General features: G+C 39.1%; 2 long non-coding RNA genes across 2 annotated transcripts; both read right to left on the bottom strand.

Moving 5' to 3' along the window:
• Nucleotides 1-12,476: 12,476 nt before the first annotated feature.
• LOC125245951 lies at nt 12,477-16,914 on the bottom strand. Its single transcript, XR_007179644.1, has 2 exons — nt 16,856-16,914; nt 12,477-13,710 (listed from the first exon to the last, which is right to left on the bottom strand). It is a non-coding gene; the product is annotated as an uncharacterized LOC125245951 (long non-coding RNA).
• A 60-nt stretch (nt 16,915-16,974) lies between these two features.
• Nucleotides 16,975-22,115, bottom strand: LOC125245955. The gene is made up of 2 exons (XR_007179647.1): nt 20,346-22,115; nt 16,975-17,876 (listed from the first exon to the last, which is right to left on the bottom strand). It is a non-coding gene; the product is annotated as an uncharacterized LOC125245955 (long non-coding RNA).
• Nucleotides 22,116-23,752: the final 1,637 nt, after the last annotated feature.

Genomic DNA, 23,752 nt, shown 5'->3' with positions numbered 1-23,752 from the left:
TTCAGGGCTGCGTTTTTCCCAAAAGCATCAATGGTTTCTTACAATATTAAACACATGCAGCCATTTGAATGTAGTGTCGGCAGTGAACGAACGCTTTCTGTGATTGATTGGTTCTGACTTGCAGCATTTGCGTGTTCAGATGAGCAGGAAAATAGTTCTACTACACAATTATTAGCCCAATTCAATGCATATTGTATGCATACAATTTATTGTTAATTAAACAAAATCACTGGTAAAAAAAAAACATACCTTAGTATTGATATTTTTATTTGAGTATCGATTCTTTCGATACTCAACATCAGTATCGATATATCGATACTTCATATCGATCTGCCCATCCCTACCTTCTTTACATTTAGTATATACTTCAGCTTGTGGAAAAGCTACTTGTGATGAACTTCATGTGGCTTAAAATGTAAAATGTTTACAAACTCATTTACTAGATTGAGGAAAGTAATTAATTAAACGGAACGAATTCAAACTCTTTTTTCGTTTTGATATGACACATTCACATTAATATTACACTTTCATGAATATCACTGAAATTACATAGTCATGCAGAAGTTAAACAAGACTGGTATGAATTTAGTGGATGTGCTACTTTTGATCACTCTTCTTGTGACAGAGTGATAGGCGCACAATAATTCCTCTTTAAACTAAACTGCAGATCTCACGTTATGAGAATGCTTTTTAGTGAGAACGATGATCAGTGATGCACACTTACGCCGATATTATGGCAGACAGCTGGATTTGGTGGTCGAACGGTCCATTGTCCAGTTTGAATGGGTCCAATGATAGCTTACTGTACATCTGCCACTTCACTGATGGTCTTTAAACAATTACGAAAATACCACTGTATTTGAAGGATATAACTTGAATTGAAGGCCTGAATCTGTTTCCACTAAAAATAACCTATAAACATCCTAAAAGATATGTTTACCTTATCAGCAAAACTGCACAAATTTGACTTGAAACAACTTGACTTGGAAATGAATGAATCAACTTTACTCTAAACTTTATCTAAGTATTTTATACAATTTTGTGTTTATGGGTATTTTGATATAGGCTAATTATTCTAAAACAAAGGATAAAAAGAATATTAGATGATTTGGCATTGGCATTTATAGTCCATATGTAATATTTTTCAATGTCTTGTACCTTTGACGGTGTTAACCATGGTGCCACGTGGATGGGAAATGAAATGCAGAGGTTATGCATAGTAAAACTAGGCGTTGTAAGCTCCATATATGGTGATTTCGGGGAGGAGACGGGGTGGAGGTGCATGTACCCACTATCTTGAGCTGACTGGGATTTATGAAGGGATTTTTTACGCAGGTTCTGGCGTACACATGGTTTTATTCTTTTGTGCGTACACATACTTTTAAGATGAAATCTACATAAAGTTTTATAAAAGAGGCCCCTTGATGTCATTTGCTCTCTGGATATTGAAGAATATGAAAACTGAGCAGTGCTCCTTCAACCTTTTCAGCAAAATCTCAACTGGAGTGAGTTTTTGTTAATGGCTTTAGAACGTTAGAATGTATTAGGCCTCAATTTCAGTTTACATGCTAATTTTGGAAATTCATTGCTATTTTCGTTGAATACGGGCAATGGCCGCAGCCATGTTTGTTTACATTACAAAGCAGTATGGGTTTCACGTGACTCATAATAAACGTTTTCAGTCAACGTGACCTGTGCCGGCAGGATAAAACAAATAAACTTACACTGGGCTCTCCGTAAAGATGCAGCACAAGCCGGTCAATTTTCCTTCTGTTTGAAGCCACAAATATTGGATAACCTCTCAACTGAAGATAAACAAAGATATGAACACAAACGCTAGTGCCCATAGTATACCGTATACCGAACAGGAAGATTCCATCTGGACCAGGAAACACGAGCTTAGTTACCACCATGCGTAGGAGGATCGAAAGTTGTGCATTATTTGTACTTTGGTGATCACACAAGGTAGATATTATGATTATGCATTGCAAATGTGTGTTTAATATATATATTCCATTTTAACCAATACACATTATTTACAAAGTATACAGAACAAGTATTGTTATAGTGCTATAACAAGAAATTTAGATTTCTTTTCTTTTCTTTTCTTTAGAAATGGGCCAAAGTGTGGTACTTCTCTGTTGGACACAGTGCTGTGTTGCAAGGCTTGCACATAAACCTTGTCTTCTGCAGGCACTTTTTTGTTGGTCAGGCATACCTTACAGTGTCTGCCTGTGTTCTTCCACTGTTGGGCAGTTGAAGGGATCTCTGAGGGGAAATGATGGCTAGTGAGACGAAAGTAGGTTTGTCAACATGGAGGGCGACCAACCAGTAGATGGCTTCCGGGGAGCGTGGTGTTTCTTTCACAAGTTGGCGAACAAGTTTTTGATGAAACTTTTGGAAAGTCAGGCTAAAATCCTTCTTCACCTTGTAGACAATGAACACACTGTTTATTGCAAGGTTCACAAAATGGAAGAACAATTTCTTATACCATTTTTAAGGTCTTGTGGTCACAGCCAACAAAACTATCCTTCATTCTTAATTGTAGTCCAGCACATATTGTAGGTCAGCATGTGGACATTGCGCTTGTTATGCCACTTCACTGCCAGCATGTCCTTGCAACTTTTGAAGTCTGCCTCCCCACTGGACATCTTGTCACGGAAGTGCAGCATGCTCTTTCTGTTGGCCCTCACAATTCCACAAGCCCCAGTTTTAGCTCTCAGCAGGTGACCGAAGAGAGTAGAACTGGTGTACCAGTTGTCAACAGTGAATGCCCTCTCCCCAGATATGGCTCCATCAGTGTCAGCACTACTGAGCCGGACACACCGAATCCTCGAGTGTGTGTGATGTCTGTGCTGGAGCCAGTGTACACTTTCACACTGATGACATACCCAGTCATTGCACAGTATGAGGAGCTTGATCCCACAACCTCTTCCTGCCGAAATCCAAGCCGGCCTTTCCACAGCAGCAGTAACTCATCAATACACAAGTCCATGTGAGGAACAAAAATCTGCCCAAAAGCAGCCATCAGAGAGGTGAAAACACTTCTAATTTTTTTATTTTATTCAGAGGATCTCTGAGGTTTGCTGTAGCATTGTCAGGAAAGTGGAGGGCCATCAGCAGGAGTGACCCAGAATGAAGAGAGTGGAGAAAAACAGGGTCTGCGTTACCGAATTGGTGGTCCAGTAATCCCGCAAAGAACCTTTTCTCACCAAGCCCATGACAATAACTGCTGCCAGAAATGTGTACATTTCATTTACAGTTGATTTCAGCCCACTTTGCCAGCTTCCCAGGGACAGTAGCAGACTCTTTCAGCTGATGAGCATACCTGTTGGTCTCCTGCACCACTTGCTCCACAAGTTGCTCATTCATAAAAAATCTGAAACATTCTGCCTCAGAAGGATTTGTCAGACTATCTTGAATGCCTTGGTTGTGTTGTCAAAATCCAGGTCTGGTGGAGAAGATGAATCGGACATCCAGGTCGGAAGGAAACAATCACAACAGGATCGCTGGATCGCCAGCCTCTTCGGAATGATCACAGCCTGTAAGTTTTTCCGGGACGTAGGCTTCCTCATCACTGTCTGACAGCCTGTCACTGTAGCTGTTGGATTCAGCATCTGAGTTGAAAATTAATACCAAAATATCTTCATAAGTAAGTTTTCTTGCCATTTTTACTCTAAGGTAATGTTGCCAGCTCAGAGTGAGACCTTGGATAAACACTTGGATAAAAAGGGATTAGGGCATAGGGATGAGCCCTTTCGTATGGAATGCAGGGCAGGGCTTTCCTCTATTCCCCCCTTATTTCTATGTGGGTAAATATCTTGCTTAGCTCCTCTTCTAATAGGGACAAGGTTTCATAGATGTCCTCATTAATGGCACTTGAGCTTGCTTTCTTGTAGATCTCAAGAGTCAAATGTGATGCTTCCCCTTCACGCTGCTTGTTGAAAATAATGACCTGTGCCAGAACAGTCTCGTTTAATGCCTTGTATGGTCTTAAACTCATTTGCTGCATCAGTTCCTCTCTTGCTTCATCTTCTACCATCCTGAGACATAGTTTCTCAGAGCAATCACATTTTTGGTAAGGGTTCATGTAATTTCTTCTCTGCCAAATCATACCATAATTCATAAGAGCCTGCCCAATCATGTCCTCCACAGCCCCTTTGAGACCGAATTCAATTTTGACTGCTGCTGAAGGTTTTCCATATTCATTTTTGCATGGACTTAACTGTGTAAGACGCTTGGCAATATTGACAACAAGCTGAAATTTTGATGGTGCACACAAATCTTCAAGACCATTGACAGTCTTGTCCATATCTTTAGCAATTAACATGAATTGGTCAAGCTCTCTCATTCTTTGTGCAATGTACTGGTGCTGGCGATTCACCATCTTTGCAAATCAAAGAATCTTCTAATGTGAAAAAACACGATCATCTTGTCGATTGCTGATGATCCTTTGACATCCATCTGAGGAAGCTGCTATTGGAAGTAGACATGCCGCACAACTTTGTACTTTCCCACGTGTTTTTTTTTTTTTAATGCCATCTTCCACACATGATTTCTTAGTTTTGCATGAGGACTGATGTCCCCACAGGTAATTTTTCATAAACCATCTAAAACAATAAGGGCAAGGCAAATAATCCTTAAAGGCATTAGAATATTTTCTTGTGTAGCAGCATGTTCCCAGTATTGTTCTTCCAAACACTGCCATCAGGAGGTCTTTTGTGGCCTTCTTAGGATCTGTCCATTTCATGTGGCCAAATTGTTCGGCACTGATGCACCTGTTGGGGCCCATTTGAAATAATAACAAAGTCCTTGAAATAATATGTACTGCCTAGGGGTTGGCAATATGATAAAAATTTCTCATATTGTCATGTTTTTGCAGTAAATAAAGTTTATATCATCTCAATTTTTGATATCATAATATTATAGTTCTTGTTGCCAGTTTTAATATCACAAAAAACTAATACTTAAGTAAATAAAAAAATTAGGGTGTACTCACACTAGGCACTCTGAACCATGCGCGAGCACATTTGACCCCTAAAGCCCGGTTCGTTTGACAAGTGTGATCATTCTGTTCTGTGCCCTGGTGCGTTTCGTTTGGCCAGCCCTGGCCCACTTGGAAGAGGTAGGCCAGAGCATGGTTCAGTTGGGCTCAAGCACAGTTCACGGAACTAGAGATGTGACGTCACCAAAAGCGGCTTGTTCAAAATGGTGACAAAGGGATCACTAGGGATCACTGAGTCCGAAATTTTCGCATGCGTTTTTTCGTATTCTTGATCCTAAAAATTCTTCACGCACAGAGACCTTGCACACTGAGTCTGATGCATATTAATGAATCCGTTGCGAAGAAAATCGCAAAACAATACAAAATTAAGTCTTCAAGCAGTGAGAATGAGTGTCCTCTCTTCTTAAAAAGAGAAAAAGAAAAGAAAATTTTGGGTCCCTCCAATCCCGAGATTGCATAGAGAGAAAGCAGAGTTCACCTCATCAAGGAGCTGCGTGATTATCCTGAGCGTTTCAAAGTTTACTTCAGGATGTCAGTGGCTCAGTTTGATGCTTTGCTACTGCCACAATCTGACTTTATATTCTGTCTCTTTGTATTCCTCACGTTGTTTGTCATTCAGTGCTACTGCTTTGTGCTATAGATGACATGAATTTGGCATTTGCTTGTATGGTGGCTCTGAAACGTCTCTCAAAATGCATGCCACGGATGCGAAAAACTCAGAAAATCGAACCCGATCCGAATATTTTTATGACGGACAAAAGTTTCGGAGGCAGCGTGCAAACGTGATTGACATAACGTGAGGTCGAATTTATTTTTTAACGTGCGAAAATTTCGCATGCGAATTTCGGACTCAGTGTGCAAAGGCCTTTTGCTTGAAATCTGGGCTGATGAAAGTATCCAGGAACAACTAGACAAAATACACAAAAACTAGAGATATTTTCTAAAATGCGGGACTATCTTCATGCTCGTGGTTACCAGAGAACCACTAAACAATGTGAGAAGCTGAAAAAACTGCGGGCTCAGTATTTGAAGGTACGGGATGCACTCTGTAAATCTGGCAGCTCATTGGACGAAAATGATAAATTCCAGTGGTATGATGCTGTCTACAACATAATCGGCTCTAAACCAAGTAGCCAACCAAATGTTCTTGAGTCTGCACCATCTGTTAACGATACAGAGGACACAGGACTGGCGAGATCACAGAGCAGTGAGTAACGTTAGCATATATTAGCTCTTTTATTTGACACCTATGCTGTCACTGATGCTTCAATATCTGCATATGGTCGTTGTGTGTTATTATATTAGTGTTTACAGTGTTCATTTTGCTTTTATTTTCAGCCACATCAGTCATTTCAAACACTGGTGATGAAATACAGGAGACCTCTGATAATAGTACACCTGAAACAACACCATTAGAACAGGGCAAGAAGGGCAAGAAAAAAAGATGTGAGTGACATGATGGCAGCCTTTATAGACATGCAGAAACACCATCATGATGAATTCATGCAAGTGGAGCAACTGCGTTACCAGCAAGAGAAAGAAATGCTTGAACACTGGATGAAAGCTCAAGTGGAGATGGAGGAGCGTCGGCAACAGCTACAGAGGGAGGAACGCCAACAAACAAACATGATGTTCCTACAAATTATGAACAGACTGTTTGATGCCATGACACCCTCACATTCACATCAAGTCACTCCTCATCCTCCTCTGCACTATTCCTACCGTACCCATGCGGAGACACCACCAGTCTACCTTGAGCATGATGAATCTACACAGGTATATCGCAACATTTAAAGCAGAACTAAGTAACTTTTTTTACCTTCATAAATAGTTTTCTTACGATGGTTAATTGACTTGTAGTGGTGTGTTTGAGGCGAGCACTAACCTCCTCTGGCACGTCTACGCCAGAAAACAGCACTTGCAAGTTGAGCTTCGCTGACCCGACACAATCTCGCCTCATGTTCACGTTCACGCGAGAGTGACAAAATGCTTTACGGTAATTCAAAAACAATGTATATATTATGACTTTTTAAGACAATTTCGAAAATTACCCACCTCCATCGAGATTTCTTGTACTGTATTTGCAAAACTACTGCGCTGGTGAGCGTTGTAGTCGTTGTAGTCCAGAGCTGCGCTTGGAGTATTTACGACAGTGTGATTCACTGAAGGAACCTGTAGGGGGAGCTTCGCAAATCTTACTCAGTTCCACTTTAAAGGCCTAGTTCTACACAACATAGTTCTTTGTCTGTGTATGGCCAATATTGGATAATCGCGCTCGGGCTCGGTTCAAGGCAACCGTGCCTAGTGTGAGTACACCCTTAAGCTTAGTGAAGACAAGTAAACACTAATGATAAAATAAGAAGGAACTAATTACAAGCAATAGAAAAACAAATACTAATTGTCTATATGCTATCGTTCTCAACTATTTACATTCCCAAACTGACTGTTTACCTGAATACGTTGACAGTGTTGTGTATATTTGACCATTTAAGCGAAATACGCCTAAAAAAAAAAAATCAGTTTGGTACTCGCGGCCTGTTTTAGAGGCGGCTTTATGTGTGCACCACTTATATAGATCAGTGCTGTGCGTGCTTTTGGTGCGAGCGTGAAACCTATCGGAATTATTAAAAATTATGCATAATACAAGCACTATTCTGCTGGAGCGAATGTAATTGCAAAACAGTAATTCTTGCAAATGGTTGCATTCTTTGTTCATAGAGTGTTCTACTTTGCATACAGTATGTTTTTCATGTTAAATGTTACTGGTACAATTTCAAGAAATGTGTTTAAGTAATTGAGAAAAACTGTAAACATCTGGACATGGACAAGGGGCAAGTGGAACGATGATAATCTATCAACAAAGATATGATTGTTGAAAACCTTAAAGAGATCTCTGGTAACTGCACATGGTCCAGGATGCAATGTCTGAACACCCACTGGATAAAGTCTTACAGAGAGATCTCATACTACATTGCAAAGGAGCAAGGATTGAGGAGTTAACAGTTTTAGAACAAAGTTTGGAAAACATGCAAGAGAGTTTGAAGCAACTGCACTAATAAAGCTCAAAAGAATACTGTTTATTGGAGCTTAATAAATGTTTTGGACAGACATAAATATGTTGTTTAGTCTGCTTAGGACAGATGTTTTTGCAGACTATTTTTAATAATGGCTTTATTTTTTTGGAGTGCAGTTGGAGGAAGAGAAAGCTTAATGTGAAGGGCCTAGGCAGTCCATTATAATAAGCTAAAGAGTTTAACTTCAGATGTGGTGTGTTTATTAAAAACAATATAGATGACTTTAAATCATGTTTTGCCTCACAGAGCAGAATTCAACGACTGAGTTTAGAACAGTGTCATCATATTCTGGAAATTTGTCTTACCCAGGACCCCAGTCAAATGTTTGACATCATGCAATTTACAGTTTCAGATTCTCCTCCATCTGGTCAGCATACTTGGTGTGTCTCCACTAACAGAGATGCCATCTGTAAGAACGTAAGTGTTGTGGGCAACAAGTGCAGCAGCACTGCATCTCCAGACTTCCCCATATGGAGGTCTATATTCAGCCAGATGTATCTGGACTGATATTGGAGCTGTTCCTGATGCTGTGGAGCCTGGGGAGAGCAATAGACAGTTCCATTATGTTGCTTACTGTCAATTTGTTGTTTGGCAATACAGGGCACTAGGGCAGGGGCACAGAGGACATTCCCAGCTGCTGTGTGTGGACAATACGTGATTGTTTCCCTGATCCCCATGGACAGTATCAGGGTTATGTTCCACTAAGACTGTAAATAGAGATAATGTAGATGGTCTGTTCAAAAACCAAAATAATCTGTTATGTAACAATACATAATGTAGACACTTGCCAACCATAGTTTTAAAAATACCCTTATTTTTTTAACTAAGTGACATTTCCTAAGTTTTTTTTTTTTTTTTTTTACTTATACTACGGGGCTGTTGAATGCTCAAATCTGATTGGTTGACCAATGTTCTAAGGCGTGCAATTATTGTCAGGGAAATGCACAGCTAAAGTAGTTCTAGCAGGTCTTGAACACATTACAGTTCCATATCACTTCGCCAAATGATTTCAGTTATTTCAAAAGGTCATTACAGCCTATAACAGCAAAAGAAACAAAACCCACAATGACACCGACAAAGTAAATAAATTTAGTAAACTATAGGATGAAAACGACAAATTAGTGTCATGGTTTTTTCCACAAAATACGTTTTATAAGCGGAATAATTGACTCCAAATTCAAATTCCGCTTCGCGTTGTAGCTCCATTTCCACATCTGGTGTGCATTATTTTCTAAGAATTCTAATGGCCTATCGTGAATTATTCCTTACTTGTTCTGTTACTTCTTGTAAATTATTCTAATAAGGGACAATTTCATTATCTTGACATTTCAATGAAAAAGTGTATGTATGTACATACAGAAAGAACAATCAAAAATAGAGTATAGGTTAAGCGTATTTGGCATGCTGTCCGGGGGGGAGGGCTCCGAGCTCAGAATTTTGGCCCGAACCCAGGGTACTCCCCCTGGTTGTGGTAAAAATAGATAGAACTAGAAGCAGGTTTCTTGATTTGCATTAAAACTGGCTGTGCGTTACCACTGTAATCATCCTGAAACCTGGACTGATAATTCCATGGCCAAGCTTTTATGAAGAGTCAGCCCTGTCTTTCTGTACGGACCCCACAACCTACCAGTTTATCAAGAGCCACAAGTTTTAATCAACATGATGTTTCCAAGTTTTTTGACAATCTCAGCAAGGTGCTAGATAAGCACAAATTTCATGCAAAAGACATGTGGAACATGGATGAAACTGGGGTTACAACTGTCCAAAACCCAGAAAATATTGTTGCCAGGTGCGGTGGTTGACAGGTAGGGTCATCCACATCAGCAGAGACAGAGACACTTGTGACCCATGCTTGTGCCATCAATGCCCTGGGGAATATGATTCCAACCCACTCCCTTGTGTCTATTTCAAAGAACATTTGTTATGGACCACCCCGATGCATTGGAACAGCCGCTCTGCTTCTTCTAACTCTGCCAAATCAAATATGTTCCAATGGCATTTTTTGTAATCTGTCAATGCTCTGTGCTAAGATGTGCCTGACACCCTTCTAGGTTGGCCATCTTGCTATAGTGGGAGGAGCATCAGTTGAGGCGCGCATTAGAAGTATGCTGGCCTGTACTCTAACCATTGAGCTGGCCTCCCAGATGAACTGGGCAGTGAAGAGACTTAAAGATGAGCATAAACGAAAAACTGCGTTTAAAGACACCAGACTCAAGATGTGCATGTTTAGCAAGTCAGGGTCCACACGGGTCCTTCAATTACATTCAGTTTTATTCCATTTAAGAAGATAAAAAGTCTTAAATATATTAAATGGAATGAGAAAAGCCTTAATTATCTTTTCTAGATGTCTAAATTTTGGGGGAAAATGGGTATGGCTTAATATGATCTTTGTAATTGTTACTCTAATATCAGGAGTGTCTGATGTTATAAGGACAGGTAGAAATGCATCCGTGTTGAGATTGCATCCGTATAGTTACTCTGTAATAATGACTGGTGAAGCATTCATGCATTTAACAGTAAATACCACTTTATTTACAGAGACTCATGTTAAGGGAAGGTTTTAGTGAAGCACTGCAGAGCTTCTGGTCTGACGGTGGAAACGCAGTTTGGGCTCGGTGCTAACAACGTCATGCTAATTCATGCTAACAAAGTAATAAATTATGCTAGCAACATGCTAATTCATGTTAGCAATGTGTTATTAGCACAGTGGTAAACCCAGTGGTAAACCAGAAAAATTAAAAATAGCACTTCATCCCCAAAAGGTTGCCAACCCCTGGTCTAATACGTCCTGTAATAAAATGAAAACACATTACTTCTATTCATCTCTCATTTGAATCAACAAACTCTACATCGAGCATGTTTGTGGACAGGCTGGATTTTGAGAGTAGTCGGGAGTTGCTCTATGAAATCGTCCAGCCTGCTATGGTAGAGGTTTGCTGGTTCACTGAAATCACTGTAGAGAGTGAGGCTGCCATGGTCTTCAGACACTCCAATTACCTCTATGTATTTAGTCTCGGCCTTCCTCTCGGCATTCTGCATTTTAACAAAAAAATTGGCCTCACAGTAGTTATGCAATTTATCATCATTTTAGGTTGATTGCACAAAGAGATTTTTAATTTGTTCATTGTCAAAAAGAAACTTCAGTGCATCAATAATGGATATGTAATGACATGTATCTGCCTTTGACACTTAAGGCAGGAACACACCAAGCCGACGCTGACGAACTAGTGGCAACCAAAGCATACTGTGGGGTTGGCTCACGTCTGCAGCGTCTGTGTCCAAAGTTGGCCTGACACGCCAAATCAACGCTCAACAGCCGACGGCCAAGTAGCACGTCCATTCTGCACCTGCGTACGATGAAATTCCTTTCTGAACCAGCAGGTGGCAGTATCTGAACAGCCAATCACAATGATCAGAGGGCACGATGGACTGACGAGCTCCGACGCCGATTCAACATGTCGAAACGGCCGAAAAAAAGCAGACGAGAACCAACTTCAGCTGGTGGTGCGGAACACGCTGAGAAAACTTAGTCGGTCGACGAACAAAAACTGCCCGACAGCCAACTGTCGGCTTGGTGTGTTCCTGCCTTTAATTTAACTTGCTTTCTTGAAGTGCCCACTCTGTTTCTAAAGAAGATTTCCTTTAGATTGATAAAATAAAATGTTTTAATGAAAAATACTTGGTCATTTTGTAGGGGCTGCCAGACTCTGCTGATGGGAGATGGACGAGTACACCAGGCAAAATGTCTGCAGCTGCTAAAAACAATGTAATTTGTGAAACATCATTCAGTTGTTATATCCACTCCCAAAAAATTGTGAAATGGCCCTGTATTCTGACTTTGTTTCCAGAGGGCGGTGGCTACTCTCTTATGGTTCTCAACCCACTGCTAGCTAAAAACTGCACAACATTTTCTCACTGGTCTTTTGCCGGCCAGTCCATACTGGGTCTTCTGAAATGCAACATGCTTTTCTTACTTAGTATGTTTGTCTTGTTTCCAGTCCAAATATCTAAATATTCTTAAATCAAGATGCATTTACTAAATAAATAAAGTGACATTAGATATACATAAAATTGGCAAAAGTCTTCTCCATTAAAAATGGGACAGTACCCACTTTATTTGGACCAACTTGCTCCTCTGTATGACAACCTGTAAATATAATTAATTACTGATGTATATATTTTCTACCTGTTGTTTAAAATACGTAGAGTTCTGTTGTTTCATTGTGTAGATCTCCAGCTAACCGGCTAACTCATGTTTTAACTGTCTTACTGAATTAGTTCTGCCGATAAGCTGTGGGCCACTATTACCAAAAGTTGTGCAGTTAATGCAGATTTTCTGTCATTCTTACTACTCTGAGTAATGATAAAGGATTTTTCAGAAACGTTTGTTTTTCAAACAAACTTTAATGTTACATCAGTCATTCAATGTTAGTGTTCAGCTAACGCATGCACCTTATTCATACAGTTAATGATATGAGTTCCCACATGTGGACCTCAATAAAATGGAAATATACATAGGTTTGTGGATATACATAACTTTTTAATGCTAAATCATCTCAATGTATGACAGACTGAGTAATCACTTAGAAATGTCCTGCTCAAGTCATCCTTGCAATGGAAGTTTGGGTTGAATAACTAGTTTTCTTCCAACGTTTCATCTTCAGGCTCGAAATAGATATAGCTATCGTTACTGTCCTTACAAGTGTATACAATTGCTGAGGATTTAGGAAGCCTCTTGGAGCCGAGATTCACATAATTGCCTTTTTCTTTCTGACACGCTCTGGAAGTGGTACACTAATCTCAACTCTATTTCCAGCATGAACTTTCAAATGACGTTTCAGATCTCTTTGGTATGTGAAACTCATGTCACACTCAAGACACATGAAAGGTTTCTCTCCAGGTGTGAAGCCTAATGTGTATTTTAAGGTTTCTTTTTTCTTTGAAACCTTTTCCACACTGAGGGCAGGTGAAAGGCCTCTCTCCAGTGTGAACTCTCATGTGAACCTCAAGGTTTGAATTTGCTCAAGCAAGTTCTTCCACAGTGAAGGGCAAATGAAACGCTTCTCTCCAATGTGAGTTACTTGCATGATCCTTAAGGAGATCGTTGTCTGCGAAACTCATTCCACACTGATGACATTTACAACAGTTCCCTCTTGAGTGAATCTTCTTGTGGGAATTAAGGGTGACTCTTTGTCTGAAACTCTTTCCACACTGATCACATGTGAAAGGCATTTCTCCAGTGTGAATTTTTATGTGGTCACTATATGTTCCTTTTTTTGCAAAACTCTTTTCACAGTGAGGGCAGATGTAAGGCTTTTCTCCAGTGTGAATTCTCATGTGGACTTTAAGGTTTCCTTTTACAGTGAAAACCTTTTCCACACTGTTGGCAGGTGTAAGGACTCTCTCCATCATGAACTTTCATGTGAGCTTCAAGGTTTTCATGTTTGCTGAATCTCTTTTCACACTGAAAGCAGTTTAAATTATGTCTACCCCCTGTCTTTTGAGCTCTTTTTTTGGAGGAAGTCTCTTCAGTCTCTGAGCAGCTAAGATCATTTTCTCCAGTTATGACATCATTTTTCTCTTCCTTTACATCATTCAGATCTTGAATCTCCTCTTTCAGCGGAATCAGATCTAAAGGTGAAAACAGAAAAAAAGTTTAAGTTTAAGCCCAGTTTAATGACACAAAATCACAAATAAATGCATACTCAGAGTGCTGCACAGTTTGCTTATACCATCTGGATACTCCATATTGATCAGGTGAATGCAGGTTTTAAATGGTTTATCGTACATGTAAGTAAATCACTGTTCTAAACTAATGCGCTGCTACATTGTAAAACACACACACATGCAGATCACACACACAGAAACAATAAGTAGCATAGAAACTTACTGTGATTTATCAATAAAATAACTTAAAGGTGCTAAAGAGGATCTTTTCGTCGACTTAGAAACCAAAGTCTGTTAGTGGGTTTTTGAAATGAGTGCATGCATAAGAACAACCCCCCTCCTTCACAGCTCATTTCGAGGGAACGCCTCCCAAAACTCGTGCACGAGTATTGGAACACGAGTGTTTGTTTACCACCGGCATTCGCTGTGTCGTGTTAGTGGATTCATTATGTCGGACTCACCGCAGGTAACTCATAATCTGCAGTTGTTACTCCTGTCTCCGGACAAAAACATTGCATGCGGCGCCTGTAGAGTGTGGAAAGTTACTGGAGCGCGCAGCCACGCTCGTCTCGCACAAGGAACGTAATGGCAGTGATTGACAAGCCTGAGGGCCAATCGTTTATGCGATCATCGCATAAACGATTGGCCCTCAGGCTTGTCAATCACTGCCAATACGTTCCTTGTGCGATGTTTTTAAGGCCCTACCTCGTACAAAGATGATGTATATTAATATTATTCCTTTCAGTGCACCTAATAAATAGTCTTTTATCAGTTAGTAAAGACAGTTTCAAGTAATATTGCAAAAATATATAAAACAAAACATCCTCTTTAGCACCTTTAAGTTTAGTTTTAGCATGTCTTTCTGTTTTTGAAAGAACTAAAACCCACAGCTTCACTATTAGTAGAGAGACGCCACACAGTTCATATTAATTCACACACAACGGATCTCTTACTAATGGACTCGTAAATGTAATTTTACTGTGCTTGTATCTGATTTAGAACAAGCAGAAAGACTATAGTTGCAATTTGTACTCCCAATCTTTTTTATTGGTTTTTAGGGACAGTACAGAATAGGACATCATGAAAACAGTAAACAAAATGTTGTCCATTATTAACCCCTTACATGATCCCCCTCCCCAAAATCAATGTCAAAGAAAAAAAAAAAACAAGTAAACATGAAAAAAATTATACATGTATATATATATATATATATATATATATATATATATATATATATATATATATATATATATATATATATACACACACACATATATATATATATATATATATATACACATATTATAGTTGCAATTTGTGTCAAGCATTCCTATTTTGTTTTTATAAATGACGTCATCAGCGATTAGTTAATGTCAGTTTGTCTTTAATTACATAACTATCGTTCAACCCCCATATGATGATAGATCAAGTCAAAGTAGTGAGATTTTCAGGCTTAAGGTTTGATAATAGACATATTGGGTTAATTTGGTCAGAAGAATCTACATATAACAACAAAACCAAAAACCTGGGAATATGGAAAAAATAAAAATAACAGGTTTATTTAGATAATAGATAATATGGTGAATGAAATAGGTCAAAAGGAATATGAATTCTTGCCTACAGTGATATGGTCATGAATACCATTATGCAGGGGTTCTCAACTCGAGATCCACTTTCCTGCAAAGTTTAGCTCCAACCCTGATCAAACACACCTGAACAAGCTAATCAAGGTCTTTAGCATTAATAGCAAGCGGTGAGATTAATTTTCAGGTTTAAAAGTGTTGTGTAAACAGCCCATTTTGCTATGTTATACTGTATTTCTTACCTACGAGGGAGTAACATTGTAGTTTTTGAAACCCACAGCTTCACTAGAGAGATACTGGAGATACTGGTGAAATAAAATTTTATAAAGTTGTTCCATCTGGGACTTGAGCCCAAAATCTCTGGGTCAGGTACCCGTCACCAGAGCTGCCAATATAATGATTTTGTCGCTAGATTTAATGAGTTTTCTGCCCCTTTTGAGACTTTTTTTCAAAAGCCTAGCAACAAGTCTAGCAACTTCTTGGACAAATCTTATCTAGATTCTGTGACTCGCCCACTGATCTATATTTATATTAATATAGATAAGTGGATTCGCAAGTATGATGTTATCTAGCGACATTAAACGACCAGTTTTAGATCAAAGCAATTGGTCAGATCAGATGAAAGCAATTGGCAACACTCATGTCGCGTTATACATTGAGCTACTCTTTAATGCACATTCACCAGGCTGCCAAGGAGAGCTTTCTGTGTGAGAATGAGCTCACAAAAACATTACTTAGCATGTTAACCAGATTAGCATGCTAAGCTAGCTTAATACTAATGTTGCTTCTGGTTAACCTGATAGCTGAACAGCCTCATTAGACTGAATGGCAACTGGTGAGCAGTTATTTGTTCAGTCATTTCTGTGCGGCTCAGTCCAAAGATCATCTGATCAGATTTTGGAAAATTTTTTTAGGTGGAATAACAATAAAACTCTTCAATTCACTACAAAATGATGGAAAATGAAAAACGACATATCGTCAGAATCAGCATAAGCCAAGGAATGTAAATAAATGACAAATTTAAGGAACCTTTTTAAGATGTATTTTTGCAAAAACTAGGAACACTAGGTGGCAGCATGTTCAAATTTCTCAGGTACCTACAGGACATACTGTTGATGACTCCTACCAATTTTTGTGCCAATGTCAAATAATTTAATAGATAAAACTTATTGTTAGAAATTGCATTATTTATATAGCGCCTTTCCAGGGCTCAAAGACGCTTTACAATTTACATTTAACAAGGAAGAAATAATACAAGTAGACAATGATAAACATAGTTAGAAGATACAGGAAAGGAATATTACATGGACAGGGCAGCATACAGTAGAATAGAATCAAGCACAACAAAATACAAAACAGAACTTGAGACAACATAACATTCAGAGAATTATTAGTTAAGTAATCAATCAATCAATCAATCAATCCATCAGTTCAGAGACATAGCATTCAGAAAATAAGTGAGTTGAGTATTGATTTAAATTTAGAGATATTATTAGCACACCAGAGTGAGCAGGGGAGAGAATTACAGAGTTTTGGGTGCCATAGCACTGAATGATCTGTCCCCCATTGAAGAGAGGCGATGCTGAGGGACAACGAGAAAGCCAGAGTCAGGAGGAATGAACCATTGGTTCTTATCATAAATAAAAAATGTGCAATATCCTTATTGGTCAATATATGCTCCAAGGTCTGAAGAAGGGGCACATATTGAAAGCTGAGATTCTCCTGTGAATCAAGGATGTACTCTACTGGCTGGACAAATTCAAACTGTTTCTTGAAATACTGTCTTCTCTTATACACAGAACCAAAGGGCCCATCTTATCCCAGTGCCTTGCTTGTAGGGTGTGACTTGCATATTTCCAACAACAATTCGTTAACAAGGTCCTCCTCCACAGCACACTTGTACTTTTTCAAAATTGTATCGACAAGCTGACGGATTACTGGAGCAGAAGCGGTATATATAAAATAAAGCTCCTCCACCAAATCATCAATACATTTTCCAGAAACGTTGTGTACACTTTCCAGCTTTAAGAGAAGTGAGCCAATTCTTTGGTGAATTGCTTCTGATATATCCACTGGAGGATTGGTATCACTATCATCACAATCACTATCACCTGCGGGTAAAGGATCAGTTTCATTTGGTAAAGTTTGGTGTTCACCAATGACATTTGGCTTTAAGTCTTCAAGTGAATGAGGGTTGTGCTTTCTGCTTTTGTGCACAAAAAATGTTCCATATATATTGGTCTTAAATGTACATTCCCGAGGTGTTGGAAATATTCTTTTTCAGTGGGATATTTAGCTGAGCAAATAACACATGTGAAAGAGAGGACTACTCCTGGCCCCTTAGCTTCATCCTTTGCATGATATCTTGACAAATGTGTGCGGAGGGCACTTAATGTTTTAAAGGAGCATGGACAATAATAATCAAGACAAGGTACCGAATTTCCAATCTCAAACGTCCTGTGCTGAAGTCTGTAATGCTGCAGAAGATCACCCCTTGTTGTCGCTCTGAATCCACAGACTTTACACTGCCATCTCATTTGGCGGCACCTAAGGGAAAAAAAAGTTTTAGATATGAGAAGTGCCTTTCAGTTTCACATTTCTACAGATAAAAATCATCCCTGTGTGAAAAATTAAATGAATTCATGCAAAATATTTACATATTTAGATAAATCCTCATTTTAAAGGATTAGTTCACCTCAAAATTAAAACTTCCTAATTATTTACTCACCCCAATGCCATCCAAGATATCCATATCTTTATTTCCTCAGTGGAAGAGAAATTAAGTTTTTTGAGGAAAACATTTCTGGATGTTTCTTCGAATAATGGACTTCAATGGGCTCCAACGTTTTGAAGTCCAAATCAATGCGGTTTCAAAGGTGTTTGAAGTGCTTCAATGGGCTGGGGACGATCACAGCTGAGGTTTAGGGGTTCATCTAGCGAATCGATCGGTCATTTTCTAAAAAAAATATACTTTATATACTTTTTAAGCACAATTATTCATCGTGAGCCGGTATAGGAAGCACCGGGAACTATATCTTCACTGAAAGGTCATGCTCGACGGCACCTGCGGAAGTGCCAATAGATGGAAGTACCGTTTCTAAAAAGTGGGGCGGTACTTCTGCCAGCGCCTGCACTGTTAAGCGTGACCTTTCAGGGATGACGTAGTTCACGGTGCTTCCTATACCGGCTCAAGATGAATAATTGTGCTTAAAAAGTATATAAATTATTTTTTTTTAGAAAATAACCGATCATTTCGCTAGATGAACCCCTAATCCTCAGCTGTGATCGTGCACAGCCCGTTGAAGCACATAAAACACCTTTGAAACCGCATTGATTTGGACTTGTTTTACTCAAAAAACTTAATTTCTCTTCCACTGAGGAAATAAAGACATGGATATCTTGGATGTCACTGGGGCGAGTAAATTATAAGGAAATTTTCATTTTGAGGTGAACTAATCCTTTAAGGATTTCAATGATATAATTTAACTTATTTTGTGGAAAACCATATCAGACAAATTAAAAAAAAAAAAAAAAAAAAAAAAAAAAAAAAAAAATATATATATATATATATATATATATATATATATATATATATATATATATATATATATATATATATATAAAATAAAAAAAATGAAAAGGTGGCAGAGTGCTCTGAGACACTGAAGTCCTAGATTGCTATACCTGCCCCACTGAGTCAGCTGAAGGCACCGAAAGCACAGAAGTTCAGGCTCTAAATCTAAAGTCATGTAGAACTCCCCAATAAAAATACACAAATTGAAATAAGCCTTCAGGACAAGTAAAATTATGATATTTTAAAGAATGAAGTGACGGTAGGGCCGCTGTTTGATTCAACAACTATTTTGTGGTTAAATTTGGACTTATTTAGGTAAAAATGTAACTTAAATGAATAGCTAGCTAAGTTAGCTAGTTAAAAAGACATTCATCACCAGTCATCTTTATGTTAAATGGCCATTTCTTCCAATGGAGTTCGGCTCACGAAACTCCAAATATCCAAATACAGTATTCTGTTACTAAAATGTTTTCAGAAACTTTTAGTGTATGGTTTGGCTGTAAAATGAGAAAGTTTGTGCCATCTGAATTTGAATTCCTCCCCTCCTGCTAGTTATGTTTGCTAACTAACTTAAGTGCTAGCCGCTGACGGACATTACCACAGCTAAAATTAACAGATTTATGCATGGAAAGAAATAAAATTGCGGCTCTAAAACGTAACACTGTTAAAGGTCCCGTTTTTCGTGTTTTTTTGAAGCTTTGATTGTGTTTATAGTGTGCAATATAACATGTGTTCATGTTTCGCGTGTAAAAAAACACAGTATTTTTCACATAATTTACTTATCTGTATACCACTGTTTCCACTGTCATAAAAACGGGCTGATGACTTCCTTGTTCTATGAAGTCCCTCCTTCAGAAATACGTAACGAGTTCTGATTGTGCCAGCGGTTCCTGTGTTGTGATTCGACAGCAGTTTAGCGCATCTTGCCCGGAAAGGTCACGCCTCTTACCATAACGTGGAGATGCACGCGCTCAGTGTTATTGTAAACATGTCTTTAATTTTACCCTATCAATTTGAGCCTGAATCAGACCCGGTGATTGGACTGCGGGATGAAAATAACAGCGTTTTGACGACATGGCGACAAAACACTCTACAAACGCAACTCTTGTGTATTCCTGTGGGCGGAGGTTAGTCAAAAAACTGTTTTAGTGACGTCATTAAGGAAGGAAGTAGAGGGATGTAGTCCAAACTGGCCGTTCGATGTAGGCGACTTCTGTTAAATAAAATATCTCGCTTGGCGTTGAACTTTGAGCTTTAAAATTTTACAGATTTTATTTATACTCTAACAACAACATTACACACTAACTAAAGTTTGAAACATGGGATCACGAAGAACGGGACCTTTAATAGACTGACTTCACGTGACTTCACATTTAGCTAAGTTAACTTCACATTTGCAAGTTGCAACAAAACGGTGAAATAACAGAGAGAAGTTACGTTACCTGCCTCGGGAAGATGAGTTCCACACACGAGAAGTAAAGCCAACCGAACTGCGTCAAGTGCCGTCTGAAGATGCTCTTCCAGCGATAACCCCAAATATTGCTCTTTATGGAACCTTGAAATTAAACCCAATGTATTTATTTACGCAATTTCATAAAAACATACTGAGGATATTATATTAACACGCAAAAGACCTAGGAACCATAATAGTGAAAATGCTAACACACATCCTTCAAAATAAAAGTGACTTCAATACATAAGATTTCTTCCAAAATGTATAATGCTGTGTTATTATAGCGCAACAACATCACACTATATAGCCTTCCAACAGAAGCCAACTTTGTGTTGCTGCTGAGTCTGTTTTTCTGTGGTAACTCATTTTATATTGTAATATACCACTACATGCGTTCTTCTTACTAGCCCAGTGATAACAAAATAAATTTTCTAAAGTCAACCAGTTAAATTTTGCAAGATGAGCAATGTAGAAGAAAACGAACATTCACTCACTGTCTGTAGCCGAACGTTACTCTCTTCATGGCCAGCTGCATAAAAAAGGCGCACTTTGACAGGAAGTGCTTTTCAATTAAAAACTGCCTGATTACATTAATTTGAATTCACTCATTATTCTCTCCATTTGGGATTAGGTAAATATAATGCTTAAGTTTTATTTAACTACAATGGGTAGATTTTATTCCAACCATTTTTATTTGAAATTTAATTAAATATTTGCCTCAAAATCATAAACACAATTATATTGAATATATTTTAACCAAAAACATTAATTCAAATCTACATGACCACAGAATCATTTCTTACAGTGTAGCTGATGGTGGACAGATGGAAATTTTGGGGAAGTGGTCAACTGTATGTCAGATAGAGATGTTGGCTTTGGCCACAGATTTCTTAGTAGCTGATATACCCTTGCAGGAGATAATTTTGGGCACTGATTTCCTGATGAAATTTGGGGCAGTGATTGATTTGAGTTCACAATGTTGTACCTTAATGGGAAAGCGGTTGCTTTTACATGTGGGTAATGTGGATAAAAAGACCAGGACTGTATCAGTAAAGCAGGATGTGATTGTCCCTCTTAGAACTGAGGTTATAATTCCTGGTAATGTTGAAGGGGTGGGGCTAGAGTGCATAGAAGGGATGCTGGAACCCTCGGATAGATTGGTTACTGATGTCTTGGTGGTCCGTGTGTTATGCAGGGTAGAAAAGGGGGTGTTGCCCCTAAGAGTCATTAACGTAACAAGTGATGAACTTACTTTGAGAAGAGGGACGACTATTGGAACCCTGTGTACTGATGTTCAGATAGTAGATGCTTCAGTTGATTCCCAAGTATCATTTAAAGACTCAGAGCAACCATGGACAGCAGAAGTATTGTTGGAATATTTGGGGTTGCATAACAGGGAGTTGGAACCTAACACAGTTAAAATCAATTCAAGAGTTATTAAGTAACTATCTCTCTGTTTTTAGTAAGAATGATACAGATCTAGGATGGACCCATAGAACCCTTCATCAAATTGATACTGATGATGCAAAGCCCATTAAAATGGCTCCTCGTCGGGTACCACTCCATCTGCAACAGGAGGTAGCGGACCATGTGAAGCAGATGCAGGAAAGCAGCATTATATGGCCATCATGCAGTCCTTGAGCCGCCCCTGTTGTTCCGGTGAGAAAGAAAGATGGCGGTTTGAGATTTTGTGTGGACTATCGTAAATTAAATGATGTCACTAGAAAGGATGCGTATCCTCTTCCACGCATCGATGATGCATTAGATAGTCTAACCCAGTGGTTCTCAAACCTGTCCTGAACCCCTCACCACTGCACATTTTCCATGTTTCCCTCCTCTAACACACCTGATTCAACTTATTAACTAATTAGTAGAAACTGCAAGAGTTGAATTGGGTGTGTCTGATGAGGAGACATACAAAATGTGCAGCGGTAAGGGGTCCCCAGGACAGGTTTGAGAACCACTGGTCTAACCCATGCGCAGTGGTTTTCTACCCTGGATTTGGCCAGTGGTTACTGGCAGGTGGAAGTGGACCCTAAAGAGCGCCCCAAGACTGCATTTATCACAAGACAGGGGTTATTTGAATTTAATGTTCTTCCTTTTGGCCTTTCCAATAGTCCAAGTACATTTCAAAGGCTCATGGATTTAATTTTGGCCGATTTACAGTGGTCCGTGTGTTTAGTATACTTGGATGATATTATAGTTTTTGGTAAAGATTTTGAGGAACATCTTGAGCGGTTAGGTCATGTTTTGTCCAAATTACAGACTGCCAATCTTAAAGTAAAGCCATCTAAATGTAATTTGTTTGCTACCAAGGTGCAGTACCTTGGTCATGTCATTTCGGCTGAAAGGGTGATGGCTGATCCTAGTAAAGTGGAGGCTGTACAAGCATGGCCAACCCCTAAAAATCAGACAGAGGTACGAAGTTTTTTGGGCTTAGCCTCGTATTATCGACGATTTGTTAAGGGTTTCGCTGAGTGGGCTAGACCACTGCACAGGTTGACAGAAAAAGGGAGACGATTTCAGTTGGGATGATTGTTGCCAGGCTGCTTTTGAGAAGCTGAAATCTTGTCTTGTTACAGCTCCAATTTTAGCTTATCCAGATCCCCAACGCTCTTTCATCTTAGATACAGATGCAAGCGATGCTGGGATTGGGGCTGTTTTGTCACAGGAAGTAGATGGCCTGGAGCAAGTGGTGGCGTATGCAAGCAGAACCCTGAGTAAGCAGGAACGAAAATATGCCACCACAAAGAAAGAATTGTTAAGTGTGGTCACATTCACAAAGTATTTCAAACATTTCCTATTAGGGAAAGAGTTTTTGTTGCGAACAGACCATAACTCTCTCCAGTGGCTGCATAATTTTCAAGGGGTGGAGGGCCAATTAGCCTGTTGCTTAGAACAATTGGCTGCTTTTCAATATATAAGATTGTCCATCGACCTGGTAAAGACCATACTAATGCAGATGCATTGTCAAGGTTGCCTGCTTATGTAGGGGATGTCATCATTAGCTCTGTTAATCAGGTGGAGGTTGAACCTGTAGTTAAAGTTTGTGCTTTGGAACAGGGGGAGATTTTGGAGCAAGACGCAAGTAAGGTAGAAGGAGAAGAGAATAAACTGACAAGAGCTCAGCATAGTGATTCAGAGCTGAGTTTGTTGTTATCATTGAAGAATCAGGGAAAGAGCCGACAGAAGATTATGAATGCTTATCCATCCCTTAAAAAGTATGCCTTGGTTTGGGAGCAGATACAGGTCCAGGGACAGAGGTTAGTGAGGGTGCTACCCTCAAAACCAGGTTTGAGTGCTAAGACCCAAGTTATTATTCCTCAGTCTATGGTACCAGAAATTTTAGGGTTGTTGCATAATACAGCTACTGGAGCTCATTTGGGAGTGCAAAAG

The sequence above is a fragment of the Megalobrama amblycephala genome, linkage group LG14 (genome assembly GCF_018812025.1).
Source record: "Megalobrama amblycephala isolate DHTTF-2021 linkage group LG14, ASM1881202v1, whole genome shotgun sequence".
Classification (NCBI taxonomy): domain Eukaryota; kingdom Metazoa; phylum Chordata; class Actinopteri; order Cypriniformes; family Xenocyprididae; genus Megalobrama; species Megalobrama amblycephala.
Note: the sequence above shows the minus strand (reverse complement) of the source record. Positions and strands in the feature narration are given on the sequence as shown.